This window comes from Mixophyes fleayi, chromosome 3 (assembly GCF_038048845.1).
Source record: "Mixophyes fleayi isolate aMixFle1 chromosome 3, aMixFle1.hap1, whole genome shotgun sequence".
Lineage (NCBI taxonomy): Eukaryota > Metazoa > Chordata > Amphibia > Anura > Limnodynastidae > Mixophyes > Mixophyes fleayi.
This window is the reverse complement of record NC_134404.1, coordinates 143,069,913-143,089,977: the sequence shown is the minus strand read 5'-3', so window position 1 is coordinate 143,089,977 and position 20,065 is coordinate 143,069,913. Positions and strand designations below refer to the sequence as shown.

General features: G+C 37.6%; 1 long non-coding RNA gene across 1 annotated transcript in view; it reads left to right on the top strand.

The window, feature by feature from the left end:
- The window catches only part of LOC142142788 (uncharacterized), a 30,515-nt gene that overhangs the window by 5,201 nt on the left and 5,249 nt on the right, over nt 1-20,065 (top strand). Inside the window, exon 2 of the long non-coding RNA XR_012689331.1 lies at nt 19,689-19,757. This is a non-coding gene — a long non-coding RNA (uncharacterized LOC142142788). The remainder of the gene's footprint in view (nt 1-19,688; nt 19,758-20,065) is intronic.

Here is a 20,065-nt window from a genome sequence, read left to right as displayed (position 1 = left end):
TTACTTGTATATTTGGTATACCACTAACATATTTAGATCTGTCTGAATATGTCTCATTGATACATTACTCTCTATTCTCTTTTCTGTAATCTCAGTAATCTCATCTGTTGTACCAAATTTATTTGGAACAATATTGAATGCATTCCAGCCTTTTAAAATCATATTCTATTTGTTAGGCATAACCATTCCTTAAAAAAACAGTGTTGACACTGTGTTATCAAATTGTTTTCTAAAATATCTCAGAATAACTTCCAACACTTTACCCACAAGAGAAATCAGGGTCACAGGTTTATAATTCCCTGTTTCCGATATTGTTCCCCCTTTTTAAAGATACCACATCTTACTGCCAATCTTGTAGTACTGACATGGTTATGAAGGATTCTATGAATAGAAGTAATACTGGTTTATAAATTACAAACTTCATTTCTTTAGAATATGTGGGTGGATGTTATCTTTGGCCAATTGCTTTACCTGTCTTTACTTTGTTTAGGCATTTCTGCACATCCTCTTGTGTTAGATAAGTAACATTTAATGGTGTTCATTGGCTATTGCTATACAACCTATGTCCTGGTACTTTTTCTTCCTTAGTGAACACAGACAAATGAAACAAATTGAAATAAGCATTTTCCCTATCGCCTACAATTATTTTAAACCATTTAGTGGCCTAATATAATATGTTTTATTTTTATAGCTATATATGTACTTGAAAATCATTTTAGGACTAGACCTGGCATCTTTTGAAATATGTTTTTTCAGTCTTTGCTGACCTGTCTTTTTAACATATTTTGCTACCTACCTTGTATTTACATAAGTAGTTTTCCATTTTTCCTAGTTTTAATAATTGAAATGCTCTGTTTTTTACTCCTTTGAACCTGTTATCATTTCCTATTTAACCATGTTGGTTGCCCTTTTGTTTTGTGAAAGTTTGTTGACCTAATTTTATGCTTTTGCAATGGTATTTAACACATTTTTATATGTCTCATTTGTAAGCTGTGCTTTTATTTATTAGATGTTCCCAGTCTACATGCTTCAATGCTACTCTGTGATTAAACTTTGCCCTTCTAAAATGTATATTTTTTTAGCTCCCATAAAAAGTTTTTGTTGAAGATATAATCAAACGCTGCAATGTTGTGGTCACTATTCCCTAAGTGCTTCCTTACCTGTACATTCATCATCATCATCATCATCATTTATTTATTTATATAGCACCACTAATTCCGCAGCGCTGTACAGAGAACTCATTCACATCAGTCCCTGCCCCATTGGGGCTTACAGTCTAAATTCCCTTACACACACACAGACTAGAGTCAATTTTGTTAGCAGCCAATTAACCTACTAGTATGTTTTTGGAGTGTGGGAGGAAACCGGAGCACCCGGAGGAAACCCACGCAAACACAGGGAGAACATACAAACTCCTCAATGATAAGGCCATGGTAGGGAATTGAACTCATGACCCCAGTGCTGCCCAATATACATTGTATATAATATCTGTTCTATTTGATAGTACCTAGTCCAGCAGTCACCTACTAAAACTTATTTAATACATAACAATTTATATCTGTTTAGATAAAATCACCTATGATGAGGAACACATTTTTCTTTCTTGCTCTTTCAATTTGTAGTAATAATTGAATTTCACTACAAATGCTTTTGTTATTTATTTTATAACAAACCATAAGGTTTCTAATTTTCTATGCACACAAATCCCTTCCCCTTTCTTATGTTTTCTATCTCTCCTAACCATGCAATATATTTTCAATTTGACTGCCTGGCATGATTTTTCTGCAGCCAAGTCTCAGTTATACCCAATACCCATCATAATTCTTTTCCACATCATTATGTCTACTTCAACTATTTTGTTTGAAAGACACTCAACATTTCTTACCAAACAATTGCTATATCTACCGCCTCTTTTAAAATGCACCTTCTTACTACCACTTCATCTCCTTATAAGTCACCACCATAAAAAGAGGAAAAATATGCATAGTGTTTACACAATTAATAAAAGTAATATCAATATAAACATGGACGTGTCAAAAAATAAAAATATAAACTCCTCGTTATTTCACTATTTTTCCTCTTTTTTATGGGTGATTCATTATTACACAAAATATATGACTGTAATGATGAAGGAAGGAAATGGTCTTGTCATGCTTGGGAGGAACCTGTGCTTTTACTTTTAACTTTTTTTTTTTACCACCAAGAGATACCCTAAAGTCTCAGTGGAGTTTTTGGTGCTTCTCATCTTATAGACTGATACCGCTTTCATACTGCCGCCCCGGCAATATCCCGGGTTTTTCAAGCCAGGTTTTTGCCGGGGCTCGGAGCGTCCCAGCTCAGAAACACCATTCATACTGCACCTCGGACCCGGGAATGTCTGTGCCCTGGCAATTTGTGGGAGTCATCACCAGAGCAGTTTTCATTGGCTGAAAAATAGTGATGTCATTGAAAGGTGACTGTTTTTTTGACGCATAAAGATGATGCAAAAGTGGGTGGTGATTGTTTACCACATTACTTTTCATCATGGCCGTCATTCTCCAACAAACTCCGATTCTGCTTCAGCTTGATCTGCACTCCACCATCCACCACTTCTCCTAAACTCCTTCTCGAATCTTCCAACGGCTCCCACCGATGACATCATCCTCCAGAGACAGGCAGACAGCCAATCAGCTTGTTTTCTGTGCAACCCGGGTTGAAAAACCCGGGTTGCACCATTCATAGTGCAGGCAACGCGGGTCCGACCCAGGAATTACCCCTCGATAAATCCCGGGTTGAAGACCCGGGTTTTTAGACCCGAGATTTTTGACTTGTACCATTCATACTGCACCAAGACCCGGGTCGTTTGAGCTCACCCCGGCAAAAACACGGGATTTTGGTGCAGTATGAATGGGGTATTATTAATGAATTGTGAGGAGTCTAACCACACCAAGTAGTCATTCTGTGGTTCAGTTGAATGGCAATTCCTGTTGACTGGCGTAGCATTTGAACTTTAGTATAATGCATACCTAATGGATGTTTATAAATACCCATAGGGTATTTATATTTGCAGCACTGAGATGTCAGATTTAGCCCCCTTAGCCATTTGGGTCAAAGGTCATGCTTTTACTAGCATTTTCAATGCTTGTTAAAACATGGGAATAGAGCTGGAACCAGTTGTTAGGTCTATTAGTGAGTCCCTAGGATGTTTAATCATATGCTTAATGGTGCATGGAGGACAGAATCTCATAGTAGGAACATATTGTCTACTTGGCAAGTGAACTATGAAATAAAATCAGTTTTATCCTCCATACACCTTTAAACTACTGATTAAACAGCCTAGGGACTCACTAATAAAACTAACAACTGTTGAAAATCATTAGCACTTTGGACACATAATGTACCTATCCAATAGACAATACCTTGAGTCCATATGATACTACATCTGGAAGAACAAGGCCATAGACCAGAGAAACTTTACAGCATTGGCGAACATGAAGGAACATCCTGCATGATCCCATAAATCTGCATAATACTTAATCACCAGCAACCCACACCATTCTTATCCCTGATGAAAGCTCCATTAATCTCAAATGCGTTGGATGAACACAGGCCACAACGCAGAGATAATCACAAGCAGATGAAGAATAAGGATTCCAAATTACTCCAATACAACCTGAGGAACTATTCTTGCCTTACCTGAACCATATTGGCACAAAGTAGGTAGATACAGCTTACATGGCAGTAACAACCGGGATATTGCAACCAGGAGGTGCTTTAAGTTCCACTGTCGAACACACACAGAAACAGTAAGTGTAAACTGCCGGCATTCTAAATATAAGGCTACACAAGAGACTAATCGGTTCACCTGCTATGGTAAACTCTTTCATAAATTTGGAAAACAATTAGTACTGAGCCGCAGTGCAAGTGTGCTTTCTCTTGTGAGCTTATTGGAACACCTCACATATAAACCCTCACTGAACATGCATTTGATATACATGCTGTTGATCTGTTTGTTCATGTTCCTGGAATTGAGCCCGATAGAATCCTGGACTAAAAATTCCTGAAGTAACCTGCACGGGTAGGTATCACCTAATTTAATTCACAATTCTATCTGGCTCTATTCTATTTGCTTGGGAACTATGTTCATTCTGAGAAATTCCAACCTACTCTATCTACAGAGAACTATATTTGGGATTACAAGTTACAGCTGCCTCTTTATTCAAAAATAATAATGATCAATTACTTTCCAAATGGCTTCCATTATTGCCTGAAAAGGGCTGAATTGGTGGTTACTTACAATCTGGCCCTTATTGGTACCTACAAAGAAATTGACTAATATCTACAAGTTTGCTATTTGCATGTTGTGGATATTACATCTTCACAAACCCATCCTGATTTTTTCAAATGAGGCAAAATTAAGAACTCTGCATCACACTAATATTTGGATTACTCAAATGTATTCATGTTTTCTATATGAGGGCGATCACACCCAAAGGATTGGGGATTTATAAATTTCATCTACAAACTGATTGAGCTGGATAAATATATTAACTTTTTAGTACTTTGATATATATCATTTAGACCTGCCATGGTTAGTATGTATGATAATTTTATTTGTGTTTACATCATTTTAACGTAACATTATTACAGTTTCTTAATAAATACTGAATACAGTTGTTAGTTATACGTGTGCTCTTTAGTTTATTATTTTGCTTGTATCATACTTTATTACAGATACAAGGCCTGTTACTTTTGAGCAGCAGTTAAGTTAAGCACCCTATTATACTCAGTAGAAGATGATTTATTTTGTGTTGTTTTCAATGTATAAATAAACACAATCGGTGCTCAACACAGTCAACAACCAAGGATGAAGCAAAAGTACAATCTTGTTCCTGAAATATGGGAGAAAATAATCTAAAGTTGACAGAAAGCTGCCTAAACATCAAGACGATGCAACATCAATGTAATAATGGTGATCCCGGCATCCACCCCTTATTCCAGTGTGAGAATCTAATTATCTTGAGGCGAAATAAATAAGCATGGGCTCTGGTAGCTCTGTCCGGAGGCGCTGAAGCTCCCAACCATGCACTCTCTAAACCCTCACTTGTAATTCTCGCTGTTTAGCTGACTTTCCATTTGTACAAGTCAGCTGACCCAATACTTGCAATGGGTTGGTGGTCGGTAGCTTGTGGTAGGTGTGAATGTGAGCTCCGTAGGCAATGCATTAGAGGAAAAATATAGAAAGGACCATCATCATTACCATTTATTTATATAACGCCACTAATTCTGCAGCGCTGTACAGAGAATTCATTCACATCAGTCCATGACCCATTGAAGCTTACAGTCTAAATTTCCTAACACACACAAATTTAATAGCAGCCAATTAACCTACTAGTATGTTTTTGGAGTGTGGGAGGAAACCGGAGCACCCGGGGGAAACCCATGCAAACATGGGGAGATCATACAAACTCCACACAGATAAGGCCATGGTTGGTAATTGAACTCATGACCCCAGTGTTGTGAGGCAGAACTGCTAACCACTAAGCCACTGTGCTACCCCATTGTGAAACTGTAAAACACTGCTTTTATTACAAGATGAAAATACACTTACATAAACTCTGTAGGAAACAGCTTTTAAGAATAATGATATCCTGTATATAAACCATGCAATATCCAATGTGTTTCATCCATATACCTTTTTCAAGGAAACTGTATGTGCACAGAGGTCTGTTTAAATACCCGTCTAAATGGGATAATTAATTGCAAATGTGATCTCTCGGATAACATCATTGCCATACAAATAAATGAATAGATGATATGTTTAGCCGGCATATGAATACATAAGCATTTCTAAATAACATTACATGTACTTAAAACATATAAAAAAAAAAGATTTTGACCTTCTGCACCAAATTTAAAAAGTATATTTCTATATCTATAAATATTTCATATATACTGTGGGTTACAACTCTATTGTTCATAGCTGTATGTACTAAAAATACGCTCATACCTTGATTGGTATATTGTCTATCATTAGAATGGCACTTAACTGAAGTGTACCCATATGTCCACATATAAAAAATGAATTAGTTTATGTTGGTAGCTATAACCAGAAAAATAAAAAGTAAAAAAATGAAATAAAATAAAATAAAATGATTGATCATACACTTTAATCAAATACAAGTCATTCCATCAGTACTGATCATATTAATACCAAACAATCTAAACTTTATAAATGATTGAATATTGCATTCAAAATGCACACATACCTTGATGGGTATAGCGCCTACATCTTAATAGCAGTCATCTAGAATGTACCCATATGTGATAATAATAATAATACACCCTATTCAATTATAACACATAGTAAAATAATAGAGACATGCAGATATTGATAATGCTGAGCCCACATCTAATATTATGGATAGTTTAGCGCGGCCCCAAAATAGACTTCAAAACGAAATCCACATTGAGGCCATGTGGAACAAGAGTTTTCAACTTGTATATCCAACTGGCCTCTTCATGATTGATCTTATATAGGAAACCCCCTCCCCTCCAGTTCTTCTCAACCTGCTTGATGGCTACAAACTTCAAACCCTTTGGATCATTGTTATGTACAGATTGAAAGTGTTGCGATACATTATGTTGTAAGAAACCTTTTCTAATATTCCGCACATGCTGACTAACTCTCATGCGCAATTCTAACTGTGCAGCCTATGTACTGACATGAACATTCCAACAACTATATTACATTCATGCTGTTGCAAGTTAGAAAATCTTGTATGTGGAATAGTTCATGTGTAATCCTAGATTTGAAAGTATTGGAACCGTGTGTTAGTGCATCATAACGTTCTACAATTGATGCAATCTCCACAGTAATAGAATCCAGTTTTAACTTGTCTTGAGAAACTTCCCAGCCAGGTGTTCTTAACTGGTTTGATGGGAATGTGGATCCGAATAAGTTTAGAATTTATATTAGCAGCTTTCCTGTAAACCACTTTTGGTTTGGTTTGCAGAATGCTCCCTAGGACAGGATCTTTCAAGAGAGTATTCCAATGTTTCATTAATATCCTAAACTTTTGATTGGACATTAGAATATTTTCTCCCATATTTCAGGAACAAGATTGTTCTTTTGCTTCATCCTTTGTTGTTAACTGTGTTGAGTACCGATTTTGTTTATTTATGGTTTTAATGTGTGGGGGAATTGGTTAACCCCTCAGTTGTGCTGCTCGCTCAGGTGACTCTCCTATATACCTTAGTGTGTTGCGCTACTATTTTTGTATTATATTGTTTTCTATGTATGTTGTTAAATAACTTCCTATGTGTATGAATCATAGGTTGCCTTTATAACTCACATGCACTAAAATAGTACTGTGCATATACAACAAGGAAACAGTGTTGGTCTGCTGAAAGCATGGTACTTTACTTCTGCTTTGAATCTGAACAGCTTTTAATCTTTTAAAAAGCTTTCCATTGTTTATTTCCACCTTCAACTTTATTATTCATTTTTATTATTTATTCATATGACGCCAATATCGTCCTTAACAATTTCCAATATGTGAACACATTAATGCAAGTGGCACACTTAGAACATTACCAGTGCTTAAGCATAAAAATCATTTAGTTTTCCTGCAGTCAAATGGAAAACTAATCAATTCAGAAATATGAATAGAATTAAGTTAGATGTTTTCTAATCCATGAGAATAGCTTTGAGATCCTAATGTTAAAAATAGATAATGATTTCAATATAAGAATGCTAATATAACTATTATTTAATCTAGTTGTCTTCAACTCTAGTCAATATGCCACTATACGATCACTGGGAGGTTGCTGAACAGTTAGAGACTATTCTAAGACCATGGGTGAAATTTAGTAGGGCTGTGGCTACCCTAATCACTTTGAAATAAATAGAAATACCTATTTTTCAATGGGTTTTTATTTTCATATTATGGGTTATTGTTTGTATACCTGCTTATTAGATAATGGTTGTACAAATAATATTAGGGCGCTAGATAGGACCTATAAGATAATTACAGCTGCCCCTAAACGCTAGGATGCAAACCTAGACCAAAAGACAAATAGACATAAAACAGATATAGAGGCGCTAGTAATTACTTGATTAAAAAATTATTGACATTTATTGTTATAAACATACACCAGGAACATATATTCCCTAAATAGGGATTTTAACAAAAGGCTCCTATACCTTGGGTGGAGCAGGTAAAAAATCACAGCACTATCAGCTATGAGCACTCGGACAGTTATTTGAAATGACAACCAATATTAATAAAAGTCAATAAACTCCATAGATGAATTGAATGAAAGTGGGGATGACACAATTTGTTAGGAACTCATATAGTGTAGAGTATTATGTTAGACTCTTGCTGAAATACATGTCCAGATGGTATAGCAAACACCATATATGAGTTCTCACAATGCCGTTTATGCAATGGTATAATTTATCAAACCGGCATCATCTCCGCATGAGAGACCACCAGGGAGAGAAACACAATATCAATGGTTTGAAAAGAATAAAGGGGGCAGTGCACCCTTGATCTTAATACAAGCTGGATCTCTTCTGGTGAAATATGATAAAATTAGATCACCATCTTCAGTATAAGGAGAGCGCTTAGTATAGTCAATGTAGCAAACTGCAGTTTGGAAATGTTCTTTTGAAAAAAAGAAACCCACTTTTTGTAGGATCATCCTGCTTCTGATGAAACGACATCTGTTGAGAAACGCGTCAAGCTTTTACATTTATAACTTTGAAAGTTTTTCTTGAAAATCTAGAGACCCCGGGGATCTCACTAGCGGATATCTGGTTTGTTTGTATCTCATGCAGACTGACGGACGAAACAACGGCTTTTCCATTCAAAGTTTTTTGCATCTATTTCCAACAATCGTCTGAGGACGCTCTGGAAGATGAAACTTTGAGGTTATATTACGCTAAGCTTCAGTGAGCCGCAATAACCGTCTGAGGACACTCTAGAGGGTGAGAGATCAAAACCACGCTACAAAAAGTGGGTTTCTTTTTTTCAAAAGAACATTTCCAAACTGCAGTTTGCTACATTGACTATACTAAGCGCTCTCCTTATACTGAAGATGGTGATCTAATTTTATCATATTTCACCAGAAGAGATCCAGCTTGTATTAAGATCAAGGGTGCACTGCCCCCTTTATTCTTTTCAAACCATTGATATTGTGTTTCTCTCCCTGGTGGTCTCTCATGCGGAGATGATGCCGGTTTGATAAATTATACCATTGCATAAACGGCATTGTGAGAACTCATATATGGTGTTTGCTATACCATCTGGACATGTATTTCAGCAAGAGTCTAACATAATACTCTACACTATATGAGTTCCTAACAAATTGTGTCATCCCCACTTTCATTCAATTCATCTATGGAGTTTATTGACTTTTATTAATATTGGTTGTCATTTCAAATAACTGTCCGAGTGCTCATAGCTGATAGTGCTGTGATTTTTTACCTGCTCCACCCAAGGTATAGGAGCCTTTTGTTAAAATCCCTATTTAGGGAATATATGTTCCTGGTGTATGTTTATAACAATAAATGTCAATAATTTTTTAATCAAGTAATTACTAGCGCCTCTATATCTGTTTTATGTTTATTAGATAATGACTTAAAAGTAATTGCATATGTACTATATGCGTTTCGCCCTCTGTTTGCAAATAAAACTATTCTTTCTAAACAAAAAAATAAATGTAGATCAATTTTGCTAATTTGGGGTATTTCCACAGAAGATTCTTCGAATAGTGTTTAAAGATAAAGAGATCCTTCTAGGTTTAAACATTTAAAGACTGTGAAAAGCCTCACTTGCTTTATAAGAAAATGCAAACACATACAGGAGAAGTATGGAAAAGGGGCAAATAATTAAGGCAACTGAATCAGACGCGCACTCAGGGGGTGTTTTCTGTTGGCCAGAACCCCCCCTTCCCCCTACACTATGCTTTTACTCCAGATTAGTCTCATATAGGCTAATCTGGCTGCAGCACATCGTGACACTGTGGGTAATGTATCCTCGGAACGCTCAAACTGCGCTTCGAGGATACATTGCACACAGTGGTAGTGCGATCGGCTGCAGAAAACTGCTTATGATCGCGACAGAATGACGTACGCAGCGCTGGTGCGTCAGTCAAACATGAGAGGATGTGATGTCTGTACTTCCTCTCTGAGCTGTATAGGAGGACACACAACACACAGTGGTGCGGCAAGATTTTAGGTAAGTGAGTGGGGGTTGGCCAATGTCAGGCATGATAGTCTTCCTTAAACTGAACAGGGGTGCTGAGAAGGGGGAGGACAGATATTGATTACAATGGCCCGGGTATGCCAGGGGGCCAAGGTTTTTTGTTGTTTTTTTTCTTTTCCTATTTTTTTTCTTTCTGCTGTTTGTTTTTTTTGTGTGCTTTTGTGTGTTTCATGTGTAGGGGGGGGGGGGGGGGGCAGGCAGTCTATGTGGTCTCTGTATGGGCTGTCAAGTCGCGAACTATGCACCAGATCCCGGATTCCTTGTCACTTTGACATCAGCAGTTCATGTCACTGCTGCAGTCACATGACACACAGTGCAGACAGGCTGTTGGATATCTTCATGTTCCTGTGTGCTGTGCAGTGGAGAAAATGGTAAGAAAAAGGGGTGATGTGATGGGGAGGGGGTATGTGTTAATAAAGCTGCTGGGCTGAGGGTGAAATGTGTGAGTAAAGCTGCTGGACAGAGAGGGGCATGTGTGACAAAAGCTGCTAAGCATAGAGGGACATGTGTTATTAAAGCTGCTGGGCATAGAGGGACGTGTGTTATTAAAGCTGCTGAACATAGAGGGACATGTATTATTAAAGCTGCTGGGCATAAAGGGATATGTGTTATTAAAGATGTTGGGCATAGAGGGGCATCTGTGACTAAAGCTGCTGGTCATTGAGGGACATGTTTTATTAAAGCTGCTGGTCATAGAGGGACATATGTGACTAAAGCTGCTTGGCAGAGGGGGAAGCATGTGTGAGTAAAGCTGCTGGGCAGAGGGGGGCATGTGTATGTAAAGCATGTGGGCAGAGTGGGTATGTGTATGTAAAGCTGCATGGCAGAGAGAGTATGTGTGTGTAAAGCTGCTTGGTTGAGGGGGTATGTTTGTGTAAAGCTACTTGGCAGAGGGGTATGTGTGTGTAAAGCTGCCTGGCAGAGGGAACATGTTTATGTAAAGCTGTTGGGCATAGAGGGATATATGTTATTAAAGATGTTCGGCATAGAGGGACATATGTGACTAAAGCTGCTGGGCATAGACGGACATGTGTTTTTAAAGCTGCTGGGCAGAGGGGGACATGTGTTATTAAACTGCTGGGCAGAGGGGGACATGTGTTATTATAGCTGCTGGGCTGAGGGGGATATGTGTTATTAAAGCTGCAGGGCATAGGGGGGCATGTGTGATTAAAGCTGCTGGGTAGGGAGGGCATGTGTGATTAAAGCTGCTGGGCAGAGAGAGTGCATGTGTGGGTAAAGCATGTGGGCAGAGTGGGTATGTGTATGTGTAAATCTGCTTGGCAGAGCTGGTATGTGTGTGTAAAGCTGCTTGGCAGAGGGGGCATGTGTGTTTAAAGCTGCTTGGTAGAGGGGGTATATGTGTATAAAGAATGTGGGCAGAGGTGGTATGTGTGTAAAGCATGTGGGCAGAGTGTGTATATGTGTGTAAAGCATGTGGACAGAGTGGGCATGTGTGTATAAAACATGTGGGCATAGGGGGCATGTGTGTGTAAGCATGTGGGCAGAGTGGATATGTAAGTGTAAAGCATATGGGCAGAGGGGGTTGGGCAGGTGTGTAAAGCATGTGGGCAGAGGGAGCATGTGTGTAAAGCTGCTTGGCAGAGGGGGTATGCATGTGTAAAGGATGTGGGCAGAGTGGGTATGTATGTGTAAAGCATGTGGGCAGAGGGGGCATGTGTGTGTAAGGCTGCTTGGTAGAGTGGGTATGTGTATGTAAAGCATGTGGGCAGAGGGAGCATGTGTGTGTAAAGCTGCTTGGCAGATGGGGTATGTGTGTGTAAAGCTGCTTGGCAGAGGAGGTACGTGTGTGTAAAGCATGTGGGTAGAGGTGGCATGTGTGAGCAAAACTGCTGGGCACAAGGGGCATATGTGAGTAAAGCTGCTGGGCATTTATGTAATGACATTGCTACAGGACTCCTTCCCTAGCGCATGGGAGCCCTGTTGCACCAAATGATTGTATCCTCTAATGAGTATATATTAAATTATTACTTGCCTTGCGCTTTTCACCTCCTAGGTACAGCCCCAATGATGCACAGCCACACCTCCAATGGAATGGCCACACCAATTTGGTTGCACATAGGTTTCCCTTCTAGTCGACTATAGGGGGGTCCGATCAAGTTTCCCAAGGGGGGCCCAAAATTTTTCTTGGCAGTCCTGAAACTAACCATATTAAAGGGGATGAATGTTAATTTTGGGGGAAAACAGAATTGATTTTAGGATGGTAAGATCTAAGGGAATAGGAGGAACTGGGTTCCATAGGAACATACAGTAGTGTACTTGATGGATATGTACATATTGCATTAGCAACCACTAATTAAACAGAGACCCAGGATCAATCAAAGATTTGTTGCTCTATAGAAGTCTACAAAGTCAAGTACAAGCATTCCACCATAGTCCACTTGAAGCATCATAAGATAGGGTAATCAGTGGGGGCAAAGTGTGTAGCAATAAGAGTAACAATTAGACTGACAATAGCAAGAGAGGGGATGTTCTATATAAAAAATATATAATGTTTAATGTTATGTTTTCTTTGGAAGCAAATATCTGGAATCCCCCTCTAGAAAGCCTGTGTTTGCCCCTGTGAATGCCCACCTGTATTACCTCCTGTCACAAATTACATAATTTAACAACCATATTTTCATAGTTTAGTAACTGCAACAGACAAGAGCTAAAATATATAAGAAAGGAGAGGTTTAAACGGTGAGGGATCAAAAAGCACTGCACATACAATTAATAAAGTTCATATAATCAGATTTGTCTGTATTATTGGCAGGATTATAGGAGTTTCCAATGCATTTATAATAATTCAAAACAGGCATAGTTTTGTCAATCCTAACCATAAGTGGCTCTGCAATTTATACGGTTGGTTGATGGTTTGTCTTTTTATCTGTACAATAAATTGAGATATTAATAATAATTCATAAATTAATATTAGACAGCAAATAACAACTTAACATGGTTCACTAAGCACAGAGCAGATTTAATGTTTGGAATTGGTTTGCAAAGTAAATAGGTAAAGGGGTTAATGGGACTGGAAACATTGAATTGTAATTTAACATAGGTTCTACTGCCTACCTCAGGGCTTAAGGGAGGAGATGGGAGGTATTAGGTATGAACACAATAATTAGAGTAATCCTAATGAGGGAGTATTTTATAAATATTTTCTTCTTTTTTGGTACAAAACTGAAATGATGAAATATTCTGAATGCAACCAAATTCCAAGCACATAAAGATTTGTTTATATTCAGAGGCAATGGTATGTCAGCTATAATATTCCATTAGAGTCTTTTTCTGACATTGAGCAATCTATTGTAGATTAGGAAAATTAACATGACAGTACCCAATGGAACATGCCCTAAATAGAGATTATCAACATAATTGTTTCTTCAGAATGTCAACTTTTGTTTAAATACATTATTAAAAGGACATAGCTGTTATCTATTTTGTTTAAATGAAATCTAGCATGAGTCCCAAATTGCATATTTTATCATTCACTGTGTTTTAAAAGGCAGCTACCAATTAGTTGTAGATGATGTCTATAGAAATGTACTAAATTAATAAACTATTAGATTTAGAAAAAGGTAAGCGAGACCTAGCTGCTTCTCCTGATCCATTTCCACCATCTGCAATTTATAGCCACAGAAATCTACTGTAGTCAAGGCTAAGACTTCTATGTGTCCCAAATTGTCAGTGGGAAGTCCCTTTTCTCCATAAACAAAATCAAAAGGACAAGTGTAATAGTCTCTGATAACTTTTCTAACTGATATGGGGCCTAAAAACACATGGGTGTTCAGGTTTTTCACGTAAAAATTATTTTGGGTCCCCTAGTCGAAGCACCTAGGAAGATTTCTGCGTAGTGATACTTTTATTGTATTGCTAAAAATTGAAAAAATTTAGCAAACTTTACATCATCTGATTGCCCCAGTGTCTAAACAACTTCCTCAACAACTGACTGTGATAAAGAAAAAGTTTTTTGAACTGAGACTGATCGGTCTGGAAACAAAAATGTTTTTTCAGGTCCCTCACAAATGCAAAATCAGATAGTGAAGAAGGATAATTGAATACAACTATGTGGTTGTATGCAGTGGTCAAAGTGGTCTTTAGCAGTGGTGGTATAGAAATGTGAAGTGAATGACCAGAGACTTATGCCGCCTAGGGCCCCAGAAGCCTTCAAAACACCAGCTTAAATAGATGGGCCAAAACTGGCTGATCGTAAGCGGGGATGGAGCTATAAATTGGGGTGGGAGAAAGATGGACCAGGGTATACTGGATTCGTCATCTTCTAGTAGCAGGACCAGCTGCAGTGACTTTAGAAGAGTGTCTGGTGAGAGATCAGCGCAACTAATTTCAGCCCAGATATATACCCGTGAATTGAGCCTGCCAGCACTGAGGAGAACAACTGCAGGCTCATGCTGCGGTGAGGAGCCCAATCTTTGACTTTACAAGCATCTATTGAACGACTCCATCAAGAAGTAGGGAGAAGTAGAGAGATGTCGTACCGGCACATACCGGCCCATTTCGACCAGTGGTTTATGTCAGTGATAAGCAGCATATGATCTTATAATCAATGAGGTCTGTTTATGAACTGGACATAAAGCGCAAGATACCCACAAATTCTGTGTAATGTCATAAAAGCATATTTAAGGACTGTATAACTATTTTTATATAATAAAGCATGGATTTCAGTGCCAATACAGCTGATTGAAGCGGACTTAAAAGTAATTAAAATAGCGTTTACAATTTGATCAATTCTGGCATGGATTTATTACTAATACGTTGCATGGGAGGCCTGGCTCAGTTCTCCAATGCATCTACAAGGATCTTCATTTTCCAATGAGACTTAATTATATTGCCACCAGGAGCCATGAGGGGGAAGAGAGAAGTAGAAAGTACCTGGGTCTACATTGAGGTCCCAGTGGTTGCAATGATATTGCCCATCTGAGACTATTGTGGGTGAGGTCATATCCACCCAGGCTGTGCGTGCAGCACCTGCATTAGCCAAAGCTGCGTGCGCAACCTGTGGGGTGGTCTGCACTTTCATGCACCCCTAGGCTGAATGCAAAGCACCAGGATTTGCCAAGGCTGCAAACATAGCCCTGGGGAGGGACACTTATTGCTCTCAGCTGTCCTGATTGCCACTTCTCTGTTGAGAAAATGTGTTCACTGCTCCCTCAGGCTTTCAGTGACAGAATGAGTGAGGCTTCATCTTGCCCTCTATAAACATGTTGCAAATTGACAGTTCAAATCAATTAAAGAAAGAGAGAAGTTTCTTCAATTTATTTGATTTGGTGAGTCTGTAAAACATACATTTAAAGATACTGTGAAGAAGTTCAATTTAATGAAGCCTCAGTCCACATATGCAAGCAGGCAGTACTTCCACCTGAATTTTTCATGTTTGTAAACCGAAATACTCTGAAGTAGTAGGTGTCGTATACCATCAAAGCAAACAGACAAATGTTTGAAAGGTGGGGGAATATGGTGCAAATCTGGCTGCAGAATTATACAATATGCAAAATACACACAAATTAGTGATATAAACTGCCACAAACTACCAACATTCTTACCAGTAAATATAAGGTCATTTCAGAAATATAACCCTATGTTTTTCATTAATTATAGAGGCCACATTGAAGATCAAACAAGGCAGAGTGAATTTGAGAGTCCACTACATTTGCGTTTTCTGTTGCAAAACCATCTAAGACACCTGCAAATAACAGATAATGATCACTACGATGTAGAAAAAAGAATATATATTTACTTTAGATATGGAAAACCTTAACACTGATGATTGCTAGCAATAAAGAGTCAGCAGAGAACTGAATCAGATTCTAACACATCTTTCCAATGCTGGCAGATGAACAATAGTGCTTTAATGAGCAGTTGTACAGAACATTCAATATTGTCTGCCTCCATCAGCTTTAGAAAGCACTAAAACACAGTATAAAGAGTATATATCTTTTCAATCCAGCAGTTAAAATATATAACAAGAAGGGTTGTATGAAGGCACATTTTATTTTCTGTGAATCAGCCAAATTTCAGCTCAAATGCTGAGCTACAGTATCTTTACATTTTGCTCGGATTTGAAAATAAAAAAGAAAGGAAAACCTCTCTTGACCTCAGCGTTGGTCCTGATTTCACAAGTCTAATGATGTTTAAAGTTGAAAAAAAAAATAGAAAAAAAAGAGATAACCTAAAAAAACAAGCAGCCTGCACCAGGTCCCAAATTCCCAAACTGCTTCAGTACTAGACAACCTACACTCGTTTAGAATACAACAGGGAGACCATGTGCTCAAGGTTCCTCTGCTATAGTGAAAACCAGTGCAAGGATGGTCAGTGCAGGGTTGATTCTTCTATGGAAGAAGGGGGTGTGCAAACAACAGCAATCCAGTTCTTCCAAAGGCCACCATCCCTACCTATTCTTCATGAACCTCTGGGCTGTGGTGACCATGGAACATACCAAGACTGGAAAATCAGGAGTGGTCCTCAAGACCTTCTGTCAATTATACCAGACATGTATAAAATTATATACACAGACACAATTTTAAAATAAACTTTCTTTGAATAAAAGCTATCTAGAACTTCTGGAAGTTGCCTCCATGGGGTCATCATTTTGTTAGTTCCCTTTGATACTACAGCCAAGGGATCTGTAAAGGATGTAAGCGCTTTTAACTTGCAGCCTCTGTGATTATCATAAATCTGAACTGCTCATCTTCATTCACATCTTTTATTTTTTTAAGAGTGGTTCACAAACATTGATTTTCCTACAGCTCTGCCTCCCTGTGCAGTGAATACAAAAGATTTTATCACCAGGCAATGATAGAACAGGAAGAAAATCATGGTTCCCACCCAAACTCTCAAAAATTTAGAATGAAGAGGAACATTTGAGGTTGTGTGATTTACCACTTCATACATTAGTTTAATATTGAAATTATGAAAAATATATAATAGGCAAACACAAAATAGTCAGAACAAGTAAAGTCACACTCATGCAGACTTCAACCTGATACAGAGCATAATGCTTAAGTGAGCGTATGTTATAACAGGCAACGTGAATCAATGTGCAGACATCTCTATACCACCAGCAGTGGCTAATCCAAGCAGTGGACTAATCAGCCCTCTCAGCACTGATGTAATCCTAAACACCTGAGAAAGACTGAAGTCAGAGGGAGGTCATAACAACCAATATAATCAGTTTAGATAACTTGAGATGCATTGGAACACCTGCACCTGCTATGGTTTCTGTTCAAGCCTCTGTTCGCAATCCTTAACATTAGCAGGCTGCCTACAATTATGTTTTGTCTTCTGTCACACAGAATATTTTACATACACTTCCCTGCAGAATCTTAAAACGGCCACTAGTCCCTCCATGTCTTACCTTTGATGTGGTGTGAAATCAAAATACCGCTTTATTTACACCATCAAACTGACTTTATGTTGATTTCAATTTATATTACTTTCACTGTTGAGAGGTTTCAGGTTTCAGACTTAGGTGTCAAAAAATGTGATAACTGAAATATAACGCTCTTTAATAATTAGGCCTCCTAGTATACATAGGTCTCTTCATATTTCATTTGACTTTAAACATGGGGAGGATACTTGAAGAAGTGACCTCTGTGGTAATCTGAATCATTACACTACTCTATGTTACCTCTCCATATGGTTGAGCACTGTGTGTTATAGTGTGGTGTCGGATCCAATTAAAATCAGTGGGGATTGTATTAACTCAGACAGACACACACCCTGATATACTGTAGCATGACATATTGTTATACCATCCGTAGCTTGATTTTCTTATGACATTTGCTCTCATAAGCTAATAATAGTTTCAAACAGTATAGCAAGAAAGACACTGCTGAATTTCTATGTTTGGTGCAATACAATACAACAACACATGCTTCATCTGTAGGTGTCTTTTATATTTATTGTAAAATATCTTGTGTGAAAGAGCAGATAAAGCCCAATAATTTAGTCAGATAACAAATTCATTTGAGAAAGTTTGCAGTTATCAAATAATTACTTCAGGAATAATTTGAAATAATCTTTCCGGGTGTATTTCCCAGATAAAAGAACGGATGTTGCTGAGCTATACAGTCTCTCAGGAGGAGGGAAGTGGAGACGCAGATGATTAGAAATGCAAACTTTCAAAATGCTCTTGCAATGCTAAACTGTTTTCCGTAGTTTACCATTAAACATGTCCATCAAAACAATATTCTTATATGCATTTTAAATGAACACGGTGCATGTATAATTTTGTCTTTTTTGTGGTTTGTTAATATGCCTATAATATGTAAATCCTTGATTTTACTGTACATATTTATCTATATCAGATATATATTAGCTGTATTTGAAGAAACATGTTTTTACAATAATGAATTTGGGTAGTATGATTTTTTCTATGGAAACATAATTGATATTATTCTGTGTATAAACTGTTGTATCTCTATGTAAAATATATTATTATTATGATTATTATTTTATTATTTTAACTGCTGTTCTTGTCATTAAATTGTCCATTTATCAACATGATAGGAAGGAATGCTGGAATGTGCCTTCTGGAATTACAGATACTAGTTAATATCTTGGGGGTAAATTTTTCAAGTTGCGGGTTTGAAAAAGGAGAGATGTTGCCTATAAAAAATGATTAGATTCTAGTTATCATTTATTTAGTACATTCTACAAAATGACAGATAGAATCTGATTGGTTGCTATAGGCAAAATCTCCACTTTTTCAAACCCACAGCTTGATAAATTTACCACTTGGATACATAAACAGATTCTGTTTACTGCTGTAAACAAACTACATCTAATCTCAAATTACTGTATGGATCACTGTGCTCTTTGTTAGACATATCTATCATGCATATCAGAATTTTATAAAACAGAGAATGGATTACCATTAAAAAATTATTCCTATGCTTAGTTTTGTATACTCTCCATTGACCTCTTTTTTGAAATTGTGTAAAAGGTCTTGTGTCCCCAAGCTAGGAAAAAAATATTTCAAATCAATTACTTTTAAAATCCTAAAATTCCCCAGATGATAAAATACTGTTACTTTTTCTACTGCTTGGCTGGTGAAATACAGCACTTATGAATGTTGCATGATCATAAATGCTGATTGCAGCACAAACTAACTTTTCCATTCAACCCTTCCCACAGACCCCAGATAAAAGATATTGAAGTAGCAGTCATCTGATGTAACTTGTATTCACTTGTAATTGTTACTCAAGAAGTTACCAGTGTGTTAAACACTGTCAAGGATACACAGGAAAGTATGGATAACGTAGACATTTTGAAATGTAATTATTTTGTTGCTGTAAATTGGTGCTAAGGAATACAACTGTTCTGCTGTTATTAGTTTTAATTTGCTAACAATACTTAATGAAAAAAATCCCTTTCACACCCTCTCCTTCCCATATTTTGTCTCTTCAATCTTAATAGGGCATCAAGTGACCATAAGCACAAGATTCGACTCAGTCTACATATGGCCACAACTGTAACTAGTGCTTTGTGAGTATGTGCAGAAGTAAAGAAGCATATTATAAGCTGAAAATGCTATTTGCATCGAGCTCTGCATAAGCTACAATCTCTTTTGTGCAAGTCAATTTATAGATAGAGTTATCAATTCAGTCAACAATCACATTGGCTATAAGAACTCATTAAGCACTGTAAAGTTTTTTGGGGAGAGGGTGATCACATGACTATCCCCAGGTACAATACAGATTTAATTATTACTATAATTTATTTATATCTTTCCACTCATATTTTGAGAGAATATTTAATCAATCACATCAGACCCTGTCCTGCAGCTTACAGTC